Source organism: Mirounga leonina, unplaced genomic scaffold, assembly GCF_011800145.1.
Source record: "Mirounga leonina isolate KUSES-001 unplaced genomic scaffold, KU_Mleo_1.0 Mir_418, whole genome shotgun sequence".
Classification (NCBI taxonomy): domain Eukaryota; kingdom Metazoa; phylum Chordata; class Mammalia; order Carnivora; family Phocidae; genus Mirounga; species Mirounga leonina.
The window spans coordinates 30,089,211-30,107,107 of record NW_023270739.1 but is presented as its reverse complement, the minus strand read 5'-3'; positions in this window follow the sequence as shown (position 1 = coordinate 30,107,107).

The window sequence follows — 17,897 nt, the reverse complement described above, 5'->3', positions numbered from 1 at the left end:
AGATGATAAATCTCTGCAGCTTTTCCTCAATTTTTCTGTGAACCTAAAACTCCAAAACAACAACAACAAGAACAAAAACAGTCTCAGTGATCTTGGATTCTGCCTACTTGTATAAATTCATACAACCTAACAGACCTCCCTTTTTGTGCCTTACTTTATCTAACTGTCATGCAAAACCACCCTTTCACTCTGCTGATCTACTTTGTATAGTAGGGAAGGAAGAAAACAGCTGAAGACTAGTTTCTCTTAAAATGAAATACAAGCTGTGAGTACTCAGTATTTTTTTCCAGTATAAATTTTCTATTCCCATCATAGAATTCAATGAATTCAAATATATATAATTATACTATACCCAGAACATTCCATAATGATGATCAAATAAATGATCCACCTTCACTTTTTATCATCTAAGTGTTACTTGCCATTTTCTTCACACAATGAGCTAAGAAATGCAAGGAAAAAATATGCCTTATTTGACATTAAAAAAAATTAATAATATATAAATAGACTTGCTAAAACAAATTTTGATCCTATTTAGTTAAGTCCTTAGAAAGCAAAGTAATTAACCTTTTTAACTTGAGTGTATCGAGATACTATGAAAAGTCATCTTTTTAAAAGTACAGGAACTCTAAAACTTCCACTGCCTTTGGCTCAGGTCGTGATCCTGGAGTCCCTGGATCGAGTCCCGCATCGGGCTCCCTGCTCGGCAGGGAGTCTGCTTCTCCCTCTGACCCTCCCCCCTCTCATGTGCTCTTTCTCATTCTCTCTCTCTCAAATAAATAAATAAAATCTTTAAAAAAAGTGGCTTATTTAAAAAAAGAAGTGGCTGTTTAAAGATATTATGAAAATAAGTTATTCTTTTCTATACTTTGATTCTCAGGGGGAAATATTAAAAGAAAATAAAAACCTTCTTTACATAGAATATGACATTTAAGATTGTTATCCCCATATATAAAAGTATAGTAGGCCAACCTTTAATTTCTATGAACAACTTTCATCAGGTGAGTAGTTATTTTTAAAATATAGCTGTTCTTGAAACAAATTCTATCTTGTTTACTGCCAATCTATTTTTAATGACATCTTTTCTTTCTCTAGTCCAGTATATTTTGGCTATATATATATATATATATATATATATATATATATTTCTTTTCTAATTTTCAGTGTTGCTCTTTTCTTCACCTATGGCAATGTTTTGCAATGGAATTGGCATTTTCATTTATTTTTCTTTAAAAAAAAATGCCGTTGTTACAAAATGCTAAATTTTATTGATATTAGCAATAGCAAATAATAAAAAACAGAATCTTGAAAAACAAATTTTAATTTAACAGAATCAGAACCTAAAGACTAAAACTTGTCTCAGTATCTAGGGACATTGAGGAACATACTCATCAGGATTCTATATAATCAAAGATATTTTTTTTTGAAAAATGTAGAAAATATTATATTTTCATTTCTGTTTCTTTATTTCATTTGGTCCTGCTATAGGCAAAAGTGAAAGCATGCTGTGAAAGCACTTTAAAGCATATAGTACAGTTATGGGTTGGATTTTGTCCCCCAAAATTTGTGTGTTAAAGTCCTAACTCCCCGGGTCCCTTACAATGTGAGCTTATTTGGCAATAGGTCTTTACAGAGGTAATCAAGTGAAAATTAAGTCATAGGATGAGCCCTAACCCAATATGATTTATGTCCTTTTAAAAGGGAAATTTGGACACAGAGAAATGCATAGAGGAAATATGATGTGAAGAGACATCACACTTCACAGCAAAAAGATGGCCATCTACAAGCCTAGGACAGAGGCTTGGAACAGATTCTCTCTCACAGCCCTCAGAGGGAACCACCCTCCCAACGCCTTGCTCTCAGAGGGAACCACCCTCCCAACCCCTTACCCTCAGTCTTCTAGTCTCCAGAGCCATGAGACAATACATTTCTGTTGTTTAATCCACTCAGTTTGGGGTGCTTTGTTACGGCAACCCTAGGAAACTAATACAAGTACTTTAAAACTGCATTTTCTTGTGCTTATTAGTATTGTCTTGTGGTTATTAGTAATAATAGTAGCTTCTGGAAACCAGAAACAGGAGACAAGACTGGTATTGTCCAATGAGGGGTAGTCTTCTCTTTTACTTTTATCATCATTTATTGATCATGTCCTACATTCCATCAGCTATCATGAGTTTTGATGCCTTCATGAAGAAATAGTGTGTTAGCCTAGTGGTTAAAAGCTCATATTTGGAGGTAGACCCCCTGATTCCATGAAATTAAATTATGATTCCATTATTTGCTAGCTGTGTGTTTTTATGCAGTTTACTTTATCTGTATCCATATATGCCCATATAAGTTGTGGGGCCTAGTGCAAAGTGATAATATGGGTCACCCTGTGAAACAAGCAAGAAAGAAGTATTGTTAAAAATTCTAAAATTGAAAACTTTATTTTTAAAAATATTTTATAACATATAAAATGTAATGGGGCTAATAGTGATAATGGATAATATCATAAAGTTACAAACTGTAAAAAAGGTCTTATTTTTTTATATATTACAACAAATAATAATATTTCATTGTGGCATCCTGCTTCGTCATAAGATTAGTCTGACTCACTTTTCTGCAAATTCATTTATTAGGTTATTATTTAATAAAAATTTTACGTTTGCAAGAACTTAATTTTTCAACAATTTATTTGAAAATGATGTCAGTTACTATTGGCAAATGTAAGATCACAAATAGTTTTTGGTAATTTTTCCTTTTGAGAAAAAACAGCCGATGTAACTAATAGAGGAGTTAAGGGTATTTTGTAGACTATATTAACATTGGGATTAATTCTGATAAATTATTTAGAAATATAACTGTTAAAAAAAAAGAAATATAACTGTTAGTGGATCTAGAGCTCATGATCCTCATGGAACAACTATTCTAAAAAGGTTTAACTCAATGCAAATCAATTTCACATAATTCTAAATTTAATTTTAAATTTAAGTAGACCCAATATTTTAATGTTTCCTTCCACAATTTCTGTAATTTGTAGAGTCAATTTTTTTTTAAAGATTTATTTATTTATTTTGAGAGAGCGAGAATGAGAGAGAGAGAGAGAGTACATGAGTGGGGGAGGGTCAGAGGGAGAAGCAGGCTCCTCGCTGAGCAGGGAGCCAGATGCAGGACTCGATCCCGGGACTCTGGGATCATGACCTGAGCTGAAGGGAGTTGCTTAACCAACTGAGCCACCCAGGCGCCCCTGTAGAGTCAATTTAAGAACTAATGAATCATTGAACACTACATCAAAAACTAACTATACAGTGGCTAACTGAACATAATAAAAATAAATAAATAAATAAACAAAAAACCACAACCACCAAAAAACAAAAAAACAAAAAAGAAACTAAAAGTAGATGCATGATGTGTGTATTAATTCCAAATGCCCGTTAATGCAGTGTTTTATATCTGAATCCTCAATCAGGAGGAAAAATTAATTTTAAAATTATTTTCCTCATTAATGATTGATTTATTTAAAGCTTCATATGGATATCAGGCTCTTTTCTGTCTAATACAATGGTCTTTAAACTTAATTTCTATTTTTAATGCTGTGGATATTTGCTTTTGAATATTACCTCAGTTTCCAAAGCTAGATATTCTAAACTCTGAAGAATTCTAATCACTCCTGATAAGCTTTTTTTTTTAAGGTTTATTTATTTATTTGAGAGAGAGAGAGCCTATGAATGGGGGAGGGGCAGAGGGAGAGGGAGAGAATCTCAAGCAGACTCCCCACTGAGTGCAGAGCCCAATGCAGGGCTCCATCCCATGACCCTGAGATCAAGACCTGAGCCCAAATCAAGACTCAGACGCTTAACCGACTGTGCCACCCAGGCGCCCCCCCCCGTAAGCTTTATTAAAATCCCCATATGTACCCTTTTATTTTGTAATAATACACTAACATCATATACAACCTGGGCACCAGCAGTTCTTGTCAGAGAGTTAATATCTGTGCACCTGCCCTGGCAATGGACAGTCAAGCCAACCTTCCAACACAGGGCCCAGTGCTGCCCACATATGAGGCCTCTTCTGTCTCCTATAGCTATGGCTACTGGGCCACCTTGGCCACCTGAGGATACCCTTAATTGCTCTGAAGCCTGCACGTGTGTGCTGGGCCCCTGACCAATTGCTCAATGCCATGTGCCTGCCAGGCCATGATCCTAAGCTGGAATTGGCATGTACCCCCCAGGCTATCTCCATTGCTCACTCGTACTCCCTTGTCTCGCAGATTCGCTTGAAGTTCCAAGATAAAATTATTAAGAATTTCAAGTAATGACATCAGAGCCGTAAACCAAGTACAAGGCTCTTCTGAGAGCAAGGCCATTTACACTTGCCCTGTCTGTGTTTGCTTACTAAACTAAAAGATTAGAATAATACCTACTTTGTAGGGTTGGTGATGATACTAAATTAGTTAATATATGTGACAAACTTATTAAAGGGTCTGAGTCATAGCAAACACTCAATAGATTTCAGTCCTTGTATTATAATGACATACAGACTCACTGTTTCAAGTGTTCATAGTCCAGTTAGAAAGGCATGTGAACAACTTATTACAAAAATACAATAATAAATACCACTAGGCATTGAGAATATAAAAATGTCCTGTCTACAAGGGATTTATAGAGATGAAACTAATGTACACATCCAGTTCAATGTAATTAGTATAGCTTGAACTTCCACTGCGAATGTAGAAAATCTCAAAAGAATGTTACTTCTACTCTAACATTGAAAGGGAAAAAAAAAAAAAGATAATCTATAAAATCCTAACTTTTCTGGAACCCGTCAGAAAGACAACTAGGTGAACTGAATTCCAAAGGGTGACAAGCTCCTCCAAAAAGACACTGAACAGGGGTGCCTGGGAGGCACAGTCAGTTGAGCGTCCTACTCTTGGTTTCAGCTCAGGTCGTGCCTCAAGGTTGTGAGATCAAGCCCTCTCTCAGGCTCCAGCTCAGTGTGGAGTCTGTTTCTTACTCTTTCTCTGCCCTTCGCCCCTGCGCTCTCTCTCTCTCTCTCTCAAGTAAATAAATAAAATCTTAAAAAAAAAAAAAAAAAAAGACACTGAACAAGCAAAGTATTTTGCCTTTGGCAGAATATGGGAGGAAGTAGTGACAGACAGAAACATATGTAAGAAGGAAACAACTGAAATTTTAATGAATTTTGAAAGATTAAATGTCAGTTAGCAAAAGAATTTAGAATCCCTAGAAACTCCAGACACAAAGGTCATCTATACTTTCTCATCATCTTTTTAACATAAGCCTCTATCTTAGGCATATAAGAAAGCTTGGGATCATGAAAGGGATCTGAAGAATCAGCTGCTGGAGGATAAATATGAAATCCAGGCTCTTCTCTCAGGGGAGCAAAGTCCTTCCACTGCTGTGGCAGAGGCAAGACCATGGCCAGAATTTTGTGCTTTTGTCATGCCGCAAAGCAAAACTGCTGGAGGATCTTGCCCAAGATCCCCCCATTCTTACAAGACAAGGGGAGATGGAAGGAAAGCTGAGAAAATCCCACCCTGAAACTGACGTGCAGGGCTTACCTACGAATGAGGTTGCAACAGAGCTGAGAAACCTCTCTGCCCCTCACGAGGTTTGCACCAAATAATAAGCAATGGCAGTCAACTGCTGGTGTAGCTTCAGAAGCACAGAGACCCTCTCTTCTGTCACACCCACGTGAGGCCTGCTCAAAGCTGATGGGGGAGGGGCTGACCCCTCCAGCACGCCAGACTGCCCCTTAAGCTTGAGGGAGCCATGGTTCCTCCCCTCAGGCACCCAGAATCCTCTGCACCGATGGCTGGGCCATAGCAGAGAACTGCCATTAGATGGCACCAAATCTCAATCAAGCTCCAGGCAGTTCTGGATTACACAGCTGTTAAGCCTGGATGCATCTTGCTAGATGTGCAGCCTAGCCCTAGCCATTTCATTATTTTTGTCATATTACAATTTAATACTATTTTTTTCTTAATTGCCACTTGCCATTGTGACATTGGGTATCCTTTATTCCCCCTTTCTCTGTTTACTAAAACAGTGTATTCTAACTAGGTATGTGACTACTTGGGAGGAAGAGATCACACGTAACACACACACACACACACACACAGAACATTCTAAGATTAAATAGATGTTCTAGCTCAATTTATCAAGAATAAAAATGTTTCTGAAGTACGGGGCACACAGGAAGAGAAGACATATTGCATGTTTTAATGTGGTTCTCTTGATCTTCAGGGATCCTAATGGAACACGGAGCTCCATTGACAACACATGCATGGTAAATATTTGCCAGATCTGGAAAACTCAGTTCTTGCTATATGACAGCTGCCAGGTATCTTAAACATAAAAGTACTTCTCTTTGTAGCAACTTTTTACTTTTAGCAGGCATGGATAATCTTGCCTAAATCAGTTATTACATCAAAGATCTTAAATGGTGATTTGCTACTTATAGATTTAGGCCTTTTTATTTCCTCTCCTTTTATTTTGGTTCCAAGAGAGAAAAAAATATAAACATGAATCATCAGCCCCCTGCTTTAGCCTGATATCAAGCTCAGAAGGCCTTAGGAGAGGGAATGAAGAGATGTTTGAGGTGAAAGATTAAAAAAAAAAAATAGTGAAGAAAAAAAGTCATAGTTACTTGCTTAGTTCCTGGGCCTGAGCCAATTTTCAGATCCATATATATTGATGGAAGAGGTAGCCAGGTCTCTAGAAGGAAGGACCCTGCAACATGTATATCCTGTAATGATTCCTTAGTTAAAAAAATAATTTTAAAAATAAAAAAAATTAAAACCTTTCTCATTGTAATTTGATGAATTTCCAACAGGCAAGAGTTTACATTTCTTGTTCTTTTCATCATTGGGAATTGGGTGTCTTAAACCTTAACAGGCATACATTGTGCTTACTATATTTCTTATCCTGACCTCTAACGCTCTATATGAATTTGCTCTCACTTGACCTCTCAACCCCTTCTCCAGTTCTCGTCTGTGATTAGCATAGTACAGATGCACTTGCTCTTTATTCCTCAAGCATATTCAACTTTGCTCAGCACTTCACACAAGAACATCCTGTGATTTGTTCCTTCTTGTCTTTCATTTCTTAGCTTTGGTGTTCTCTCCACAGAGAATCCTTCCCTTTAATGTTAAGTAGCCGCTACCTGTTCTAGATGACAGGATGCTCCTTCAAGTCCATCACAGCACTGGTGATAGGGTGACAGTTATGTTTGCCTTTTCTGTTTTTCCCCAAGAGAATGGAAATTCTAGGAAAGTAGGTATTGTGGCTATCTGTTCCTTGCTATCTCCTGCCACTTAGAACAGATTGAAAACAAGATTTTGAATAAAAGAAACACCTTCAGTTTATGCACTTGTTAAACCTTTATCTCAACCTTTTTATTAGTATTAGGTATAAAATATGGATTTAAAATTGCTTTAAAAATACAGTGGACTAGGGCTTTTGCTTCCAGGAGTGGTGGTGGTGATTTGTTTCAACCCCCTGTCCAGAACAGGATTAAGAAAGCGAGTGTGTGTGTGTGTGTGTGTGTGTGTGTGTATCACGTTGGGATGCTAACAAGGCAATAACAGGGCCAAATTCCAGAGGAAAAGAAATAAGACCTAGAGATGTGAGTCTGCTATTTGCCTCCACTTTTCCTTTTGTGGGATCTGGCAATTCTGGAAGAGATGATTGAAAGGTTAAGAAGCTGATGAGAGTTTTTGAAAAATACACAAGAATCAAAATTAAAATTGGGTTTGGTGGTCAACAGGGAGCATTGGTAAATCACCCTAGATTTTGATTAAAATCCAAATGGTCTACACCTCTGAAATAAGGGTAAAATAAGAAGTGAGACTTCTAACTTCAATCTCTGCCAGTAGTAAGGTAGTTCTGGTTTGTTGATGACCCGAGCCACTTATAGAAGCAAACACAAATCTGCTTCAGAGGAAATAAAATTCTTTTAGACCTTGAATATCTCTTTACATATTTGTATATTGAACATAGCAAACAATAAAGAGTAATCAGGCAAATGAAAAACAAGAGAAGGGGCGGGGGACAGACTGATGAACACAAACAGCAGTAGTCGACTACAACAAACTACCGCTACAATGGTTTTAGAAAGCATGCATATGTTGAATACCAAATTACCATCTCAACCTCAACCTAAAACTGCACTCTTAATTTTTGCCCCCAAACCTATTCTGCCATGGCCTTCCTTATTGCTCTCAAAGGTAACACCATGTTTCCATAGCTCAGCCCAAGACATTATTGTCATCTTTGACTTCTGGTTAGGAAGCCCTCACTCTTATTTAAAAATACAGGTAAATACATAATCTGACCATTTCTCATCACATTCACAGCTACAAGCTTGTTGCCCTGTTCTCACTGAATTGTCTGGAGTCTCAAGACAGCAGTCAGGGTGATTCTATTAAAGCATACATCAAACCAGATTTTCCTCTGCAACAGTTTACCCTTCTACTCAGGACAAAGGAAGCCTTAAAATGGCTCGCAATGTTCTACACCTTTCCAAATCCATGTCAAGGCCTTACAGTTTTATATCTGTACCATAAATTATATATCTCACTGGAATTTTTACTGTAATTCTTGTGCCATAGGATGTCACTTCATGTGTTTTCCTATAATATAGGAAATGTCTACAGTGAGCCAAGAATGTTCTGTTGGCATTGCAAAAACTGCAATGGAAACTATTTACTGGAAGCCTATGTTAGTCATTTTTTTTCAAAAACTCATAATTTCGGTAGCAGAATTAGATTTTAGTCATTACAAGTGAAGATTATCTTATGTTGATTAATGGGCATCAGCTGTTGTTTTAAATAGTAGCAGTGCTTTTAAAAAATATCTTGACCTAATAATTTATTTTTGCATCAGCTTGCCTTATTACTTTTATCATTTTTCCTTTCATATAATGCTTTCTGATTAAAGTAACATCTTACTGGGCACCAGAAGTCTATTTGATTAAACTATTTTAATCTATTGATAGTCTCTTTAGACTAAACAAACTTGGATATATATGACTGTTAGCCTTATTTATTTATTTTTTTTGGTTTTGCTTTTGTGTAATGTTTCATAATTAAAGCAGTCTCCCATTGCACTCCTGTCAGACTCTCTTACTAATATGTTTCAATCTAATGATAGTTGAAAGATAAATAAACTTGGAGATAAAAAAATTTGATGTAAGGAACTATAGAGGGCAGAGATGCTAAAAACTAGAGCACAGCCCTGATTAACATATGGTTATCATTTCTTTTGTTCATAAAGCAAAGCTTAGAGGTACATTGAAGTTCAAGATTGTTAAATTTTGAAAGTGAATTTTCACAAGTTTACACAGTTTCCACTGGCCTCTCAAGCATCTTTTTTTTTTCCTTTTCCTTATCTACTCAAATGGAAATCATAACTATTCTTTAATTTTTGTTCTTAAGTTCAATCAAAGTAGATTATGTAATTGAACTGACATTAGGATAATAAAATAGAAATCAAGACTATAGACCAATTTTATATAACTTTATTTAGCAAGATGACTAATACATGAATAAATCTAACAACCTTGGTTACTGTCACCGTGACCTGGACCCTCCTAGTCCACATCCTGAATCAGGATCTCAGACGTCACCTAGAGTGGAACTTCTGACATGTTAGTGGAAAAATGGAAACAACATTTTGATATTCAATTCTGGGGAGGAAACTGTATTGCCAAAAACAATTCTCTTTGTAATTTTTCATTTCAATTATCTGCAGCATAATGGCTAAAATGTGTTTTCTTCTCTTTTGTTCTGATTTGGTAAGGAAACACAAGATCAATCTCTACAGCCACCTGAACAAGCTGCCAAGACCATTCCTTTTATAAAGAGGATTATTTCTGCATAGCAGTGAGTGAAAGCTTGTTTCCTTTCCCTGTGAAAATTCCGTCTACCTTGGGATAGGAAAACACCCCCCACTCTGCTTTTCCCAAATTAGATAGTACTAAATTTCTAAAAAGAAGGCAAATTGTATCTTTAAATAGCATGCATTATGAGATAAAACATTTGAAATTTGCCTTGATAGCAATGTTGTTCTTATACAAATGTTTTTAGACATGAAAACATCTTAGCATTTTTATATTCTCTGTGTATTTCTCTCTCTCTTTTTTAAAAAAGATTTTATGTATATATTTGAGAGAGAGAATGAGAGAGAGAGCATGGCGGGGGGGAGAGTCAGAGGGAGAAACAGACTCCCTGCTGACCAGGGAGCCCAATGAGGGACTCGATCCCGGGACTCTAAAATCATGACCTGAGCCGAAGGCAGTTGCTTAACCAACTGAGCCACCCAGGTGCCTCTCTCTGTGAACTCCTCTTAGTAATTTTCTCTTTACATGCCTACAAAAGTGACTAACTTAATTCTACAGTTAATAATGATAAAATATTGTTTAACTCACTAAAACCTAAGGAAAAAAGAAAACCTAAAAACATTTAGACAGATAGATTTATTTTCCTATATAGTTTATTTTACAAAATAAAGTGATATAAAAATGTTTTATATACAAGACCTATATTCTTAATAACATTTACTAAAATTCTAACTGCTATACACTTATAAATCTTTTGATATTCAATTTAGGGAGCTATTAGAACAAATTGAATCTATTAGGCATTTAGAATTCTAAAGTTAGGAATACTTTGTCAATAGTACCTTTGAATTTGCAAATTTTTTTCTTAAAAAACACACAAAAAAGCAATTTGGGACTCTTTATAACTATATTCTTAGTTCATTCAATAAATCTTGATTGAGTGCTGACTTTGTATTGGCCATACCTCATTAGTACTAATGACACAGCAAGAAAAAAGGAAGGAATTTTCTGCCCTCAGGTGACTTAGGACAAGTAAGTGTAATTAAAGAGACAGTATAGATTGCTATAGAAATATATTGACTTTCCTTGTACATTGAACTTTTTCTCAAAGTGATGAAGTGTAATGTTCATTCTACTCACCGCCCACACGCCTTTTACCTACACATTGAGTTGACCTTTTAAAATTGTTTGAAAGCAAACATAGGATTTTTTTTTCTGAAGATGATTCATTTTTTCATTTTAGACACAAAAGAGGTAATATAGAGTTTATAGTTCATAGAGTTCTTACTCCCATCCCCATTTCTTTGTGACCATGCTATTTCAAGTAGGTTGGTGCAGAATACATATACTGCCCTCATAACCTGTGAGCAAATCTAGAAGTCAGATATGTGTGAAATAGTTCTTATTTTTTCATTGGCCTGAAATATTAATGGAACTCCCCAAAGACAGTGCCTGATTCAACCTCTATCATTGAACCATCTTTATTTTGTGGTACATGAAGTTCACATACTTGCAGTGATCTGAATGGCTTGCTTGACAAGAATGGCAAAATCACATTCTTCTGCTCTGACTCATTTTTGTACTTACTCTAATTAGAATTTTCCTCAGGGCAAAGAACATGCCTTCTTCATCACTTTAAAAATAATCAAATAAAAATCAAACAAAAGGAATTACAGTAGTAGTTAAGCAATTCATATACATTAAGTTATTTGTTGTTGACGTATGTTGTAACTAAATTTTGGGGGAGATGAAAACAGGGCTGTGAACTCAGGGGAATTCCTTAGTTAACCTCTGACTAAAGAGTTGCCAGTTCCATGTATATGAAAGCCAAAGCAAGTGAATCCAAGATTAAATCTAAGTATCAATTCTTCTAGAAATTGTTCCGTGACCTCTCTTTTTCACTGGCCATACCCATCATCCTCTCTCCTGCCCTCAGACATACCTCTTCTTTATTCTCCCATATTTCCTATCGTTACACTTAACACATGGTTTCTAATTGTGAGTTGTAGTCTCACACAGACAATGAGTTCTGTAAGGGCAGAAAGTATGTTTTATTCTTCTTTGCGGACTTGTTACCTCGTATTAAATAGTTTGAGTTAACTAATACTTTCCTATGCTTTAGAATGTTGCTTGGATGAATTGAATGAATCCATGAGTGAATGCGACGGTCACCATTTTGGCTAGGCATTCTTTCCTTCAGATAACCCAGCCAACTCTCGGGGACAGTTTTCATTCTGGCTACAACATGGTTTTGTTTTCTGGCCTGATTGTAACAGATAAAATTAATCTGAAATACAGAGAAGTAAGTTTACTGATATAGAAGGTCACTCAGCAGAGCTAAATCTATAATTCTAGATGAATTGAAAGAATGAGACAGGCAGCTAGTGGCTAAAAGCATAGTCTTTTGTGTCAACAAAACAAAACAAAAAACCCACCCCGGTTAGAATATTGGTCCTCTTGTTGACAAAGGTAAGGTGTCCTTAAGTAATGTACATAATTTTTCAGAACCTCTGCTTTTGAGTAATGCATGTTTTGTAATACTGCTGTGAAATAATCTATATGTAATTTAGTCCAGTGCTTATTATATATTAAATACAATAATCTTACATATAGTATAAATATTGGCATTATGGCTTTTAAGTAATAATAATACGTCAGACAAATAGGAAAGTCATAAGATGAAGGAAGCACAAATAAAGAGCAATGGGTGTCCATATGACAGAGTGTAGTAACAAACAAACAATAACTCATGTAATTATAGATCCTAGAAGGTAATTTCATGATGGGTTAAATATATTTGCAAAATGGCCATGGCTATTGTGAGTAAATATCCATGTGTGCCTGGGACAGACCTACCTTACACTTCTTGTCACTTTAATTAATGGCTCTCCATTTCACTCTCAAAACTGTCAGAATTTGGATGATGAATTGCACGGTTACTAAATGATGGCACATATGCTAATCTGGAAAATTTTAGGAGAAACTTTCTGAAATATCTAATAAGCATCATACCATGAAAATTTGGGAAACCATGTGTAGAAGAGTCTCATCTTCTGTATACAAAAATCTAGGTGATTCAACATTTCTGATCTGTCCCCATAAGACCATCTTGAATGCAAATGTTTTTTTAGCAGTTCACCTCAGTGTTTTCTCACCACACACCTGATAAGAATGTAATTTGGATGGCTAGACGTGAAACATACCAAATGACTCTAAAGTTTCATTTTTACTTTTTTTCTTTTACCAGCTTGCTTCCACATTCAACTTATTTTAAAAAGGCTTTTTATTATTATTATTATTTTACTTTTATGATCTGAGATTTAGGAGTTGAAAAATAGTGAGAAATGTCCATTTTCTTTTTTTCTCCCTTTCTATACAGAATAACATCCTTTCCAATAACAAGTATTCAATAAAGGGGAAAAAAAAAAGTTGTGACAGGATACTCCTCCTTGTTGTTATTTACCAGTCTTTGTTAGCATTATGAAAGCAGTCATGGTACTTCAAGTGATTTCTACAAGTCTGTTCTCAGCCATTATCTAAAAAACAAAACAAATACAAAATAAATTGCACAGTTATTCATAAATAATATCATCTTTGCTATCAAATATCTTCATAATTAAGAAAGCAAATATGCAAATTGCCTATCTTAAATAGATCAGTTTTTGAAAATACGTTCCTTCAAAGTACTATGTAGCACTTTTCTCACTGTGTTAATTCATTAGTGATGAAAGAAAGCAATATCAGATTATGGTAATTTACAAAAGAATAGCATTTTAAACTATTACTCATGGAAATACAGATAGAGATTCAGATCACATTATTAGAAATTTAATAATTTTCACATCATCAGAAATTTGCAATTGGAAGAGCTGTGGGGAATTCACTTGGCAAGTTAAACACAAATTTATAGTTATTATAATTCCAAGAAAATTTAAAAGATCCAATAGTATTCCCAAAGACATTTTAATCAGTGCTGATGGCTTCTTGGAGAAGGTGATGATTGTGAAGTATTGATGTGCTAACCCATATCTGTAGGTACAATAAAATTATGCTGCATTGAACATTGACAGATTTTATTTTCTTGCCTTGTAGTAACTATCCAACCTGTTTAAGCATAAAATTCAGTAAACTTACAGGTAATGAGTAAATGTTTTATTGTATTTTAGGCTAATTTTAATATTCTGGAAATTCAGAACTTTCAAAGTTACAGCATTGTCACAAGAAAATACATTAACTTTGTCCTGATATTTATTTAATAACCAATTCATCAGAAAACATCACTTTTAGAGTTTTTAATCAGTTATATTGAAAATTAGGTGAAATATTTTTACTTTAAAAGCTACCCATTTTCTAGTTATCTGGCTTGATTTTAAGTTTTGGATCTTTAATGACTCTCATAACACAGATTGGATTTATGTTTCTCGACAATTTTTTAATTTTTTTTTATTATGTTATGTTAATCACCATACATTACATCATTAGTTTTTGATGTAGTGTTCCATGATTCATTGTTTTCATATAACACCCAGTTTCTCGACCATTTTTTGAACAAACTGCAAACTCAGTATATTCTATGTAGCCCTCTGCTACATGATCATTCTGGGCAGACCAACTTCCTACAAAGGTCTAGAAATATCCAAAATTCCAAACTAAAGTTATCAAAGGATTGAAGTCAAAGTGGAACAAAGGTTCCCCAATGTGCCTCTACTTCCTTCTTGGGATTATTCAAGGCATTGAGTCTAAGTATATACCATGGGGATAAAAAAAGGTAGTCATGAGGTACTAACATGAGATATTAAGGGAACCCTCCCTTTCTTCTACATGACCATTCATCCAAGTAAATGCAATTCAAGAAAAAATAATTATAAAATATATCACAGTTTTCTAGCATATCCAATTATTTAATTGATGTTATGGTAGCAGAAGTTAATTTTGGATTACTGAAGATATTTGAATTAATAGTTAAAATACATACCAAGGGTGACTGGGTGGCTCAGTCAGTTAAGCAACAGACTTTTGGTTTGGCTCAGGTCGTGATCTCAGGGCTGTGAGATCAAGGGGCTCTGTGCTCGCTGGGGAGTCGGCTTGAGATTCTCTCCCCTCTCCCTCTGCCCCTCCCACTTATGCTCTTTCTCTCTTAAGTAAGTAAGTAAGTAAGTAAATAAATAAATAAATATATTTTTTAAAAAGTACATATCAGTCAGCTTAGGTTTGTGATTATATGTATGAAATTTGTAACAGAAAATGTAGAAATTTATGATTTCTATCATCATCTAAGGAGTGGAAATCCTAGAATCTTAACAACTGTGGACTTTTTTACTTGCGGGTCACACAAACCTCTTAAGCCTGAGAGCTGAGCACAAACTTGATACACAGATGGTTAAAGGAATGAAGGATTGGACAAACCTGGTAATGAAACACATTTGTCAATATATGAAAGCAGAGGGATTTGTTTGTGGTGGGGATCCTGTCTGGGAGGGAAGGGGCCTGGAGGGTACATGGGGAAAAGAACCTAGGGAGGAAGCAAGGAAGGAAGAGGCCTAGGGAGGTAGGGAGAGAAAAGGAGAGAGAGAAAGGCTACATTAGGGTAAAAAATATTTCAGGGGTGAAAAGCTGAGTCTTGGGATGTAACTGCCCTCTCCCTCTTCTGTCTTCTGTACAAAATTTTCTCACAAACTCCTTGATGTTTTTAAAATGGACTTTCTTCTGAGGATAAAAAAAATGCTGAGCCCTGTTCCAAAGTTGACAAAGGCTAAAACCTATGGATATTCAGGAGATCAACTACGTGCTTTTGTGCTTATTTATCATCTATCTACCAGCTATCAGAGAAAGAGAGATTGAGAGGGAGAGAAACAAAAGCTAAATATTAAGTGAAAGCTTTAAAATTTCTCAAATGAGGGCACCTGGGCGGCTCAGTCGGTGAAGCGTCTGACTCTTGGTTACATCAGGTCATGATCTCAGGGTCTTGGGCTTGAGCCGCACGTCAGGCTCCGTGCTCAGCACAGAGTCAGCTTGTCTCTCTCCCTCTGCTCCTCCCCTTACACTCTTTTTCTCTCTCTGGAATAAATAAACTCTTTAAAAAAAACTTCTCAAATGAATACAAAGCACATTTTTAAACAAAGGAGAATAGTTGATTTCTACATTTTGTTATAATCTACGGAAAAGGGCATCATCCAATTTGAAATTGAAGGATTGAAGTTAAGGAAAATGTTGCCATTATTTTATATTGTACCATGTGGAATATTCATAGAAAAGAAAATAAGAGAAAAAACTTAAGAATTAAAAAAATCCAGTAAAAGTCTGTATCAGTTAAGGAACGGAAGCTATTAATGTCATAACGATCATTCTACATTTTAGTTTCAGGTTTGGTCTTGTTTTCATTCTGCTGAGATGTCTATTCACTTAGATGATGATGTTTTCTCTACCTGTTTTTCTCTCTGAACATCTTATGCTCTTCCCTTATAGTGCTCACCACAATTATGATTAATATCTGTTAGTGTCTCTTTGCTTCTTTGGACTGAAATCTCCATGAAGATGTACCTAATGTCAAAATAATGTATCTCTCACTCCGGATTTGTCCTTTTCTAATGCTCTGCATTAAAAAAAAATGTTACCACCAACCACCTAGGAGCAAACCTCAGAAATCTGAGTCAGCATTGATATCTTGCCCTCTCTGACCCTTCATATATAGTTTATCACGAAGTCTTATTGATTTTAATTCCTAAATATTCCTTAAGTCAAGATAGTTCTTCCCACTTCATCACAGCATCACTTTGAGCTCCCTCTTTGACTTCTAACTGGTTTGTTTGCATCTGCGCAACCCAATCAATTTCTACACCTGCAACCAGAGTCACCTTTTCAAAATGCAACTCTTCCTCTGTATCTTCCTAAAGTGGAGACTGGCTTCCAGTTCCCTCTTTAATCAGATTTCACACCTTGCACTCTCTCAAGTTTGTACTACAGTCACACGGATGGTTTTATTCCTTTATACTTGACATGCTGTATCATGACACCAAACTGGTCCCTTTACCAAAAGTGCTTTTCTTTCCCTGTTTCACCTTCTTGTCTGCTACTTATCCTTCAGATCTTGACTCAAGTGGTACTTCCACAGGGGAGACTTCTTTGAATTTCCATTTTAGGTCAGTCTCTCATTTTAAAGGTTTCCTAGCACTGTGTACCTCTTTTTTGCAACACTTGTTAGAGTTGAAATTTGCCAGTGATTTGTGTGATTAGTTGACTGATACCTGTTTACTCCAGTAGGGAAGTCTACAAGGAAGAAAGGAAGGTATCAGCTTTTGTAGCTAGTGCAGTCCCTGGCTCAAACAATATTTGTTGGATGAATAAATGCATAAACTCAGGTCTGTATGTTTTATAGAGAAAGAAGTGATTAGGCCACAATACCTGCCAAGTGAAAATTTTCTTTTTAGCTTTTGAGTCCAAAGGTGAAATGATGGGGAAATAATAAATTGCTCAATATAATATTCCAAAGTTTCTTGTGTAGGTAAAAATAGAAAAGTGACAGACACATAGAATAAGCGGTAACAGTGGCTACCTGTGGCTTGAAGAGAATGCTCGCCATCCAGATTGTTCCTATTACATTCAGGGGTGGAATAATTTTTTTCCTTTCTAATTTGCTCATAATAGCTTCCATTAATCCTTTACAACCTGACTGAGTCATGACATTTTCCCCAAATCCATCCCAAGCTATGCAGTCTCAATATTTCCAACAGTGCTTGAGTACAACACTCTACAAGAGTGTCTGTCTGTGTTTGTGCATTATGGTTACTATGGTTAGGAGATATTTCCTGAGAATGGTCTTTTACAGGAGCTATCAAAATCAGGTAAACAACTGTTCCAGAGTTGAACAGGCTGAGAAAGTAGATAGCCTGCAGACATTGTTGCCAATGGCTACAACAGTTTCAGGACATCTTAAATATTATATTTTCATACTTTCATACAAAAGCACTTTTGGTAATACCAGGCAGATCAGTTTATAAGGTTCATGCTAGCAATCCTATTATAGGAAGATGAATCACAACCAAAATATTATAATATTC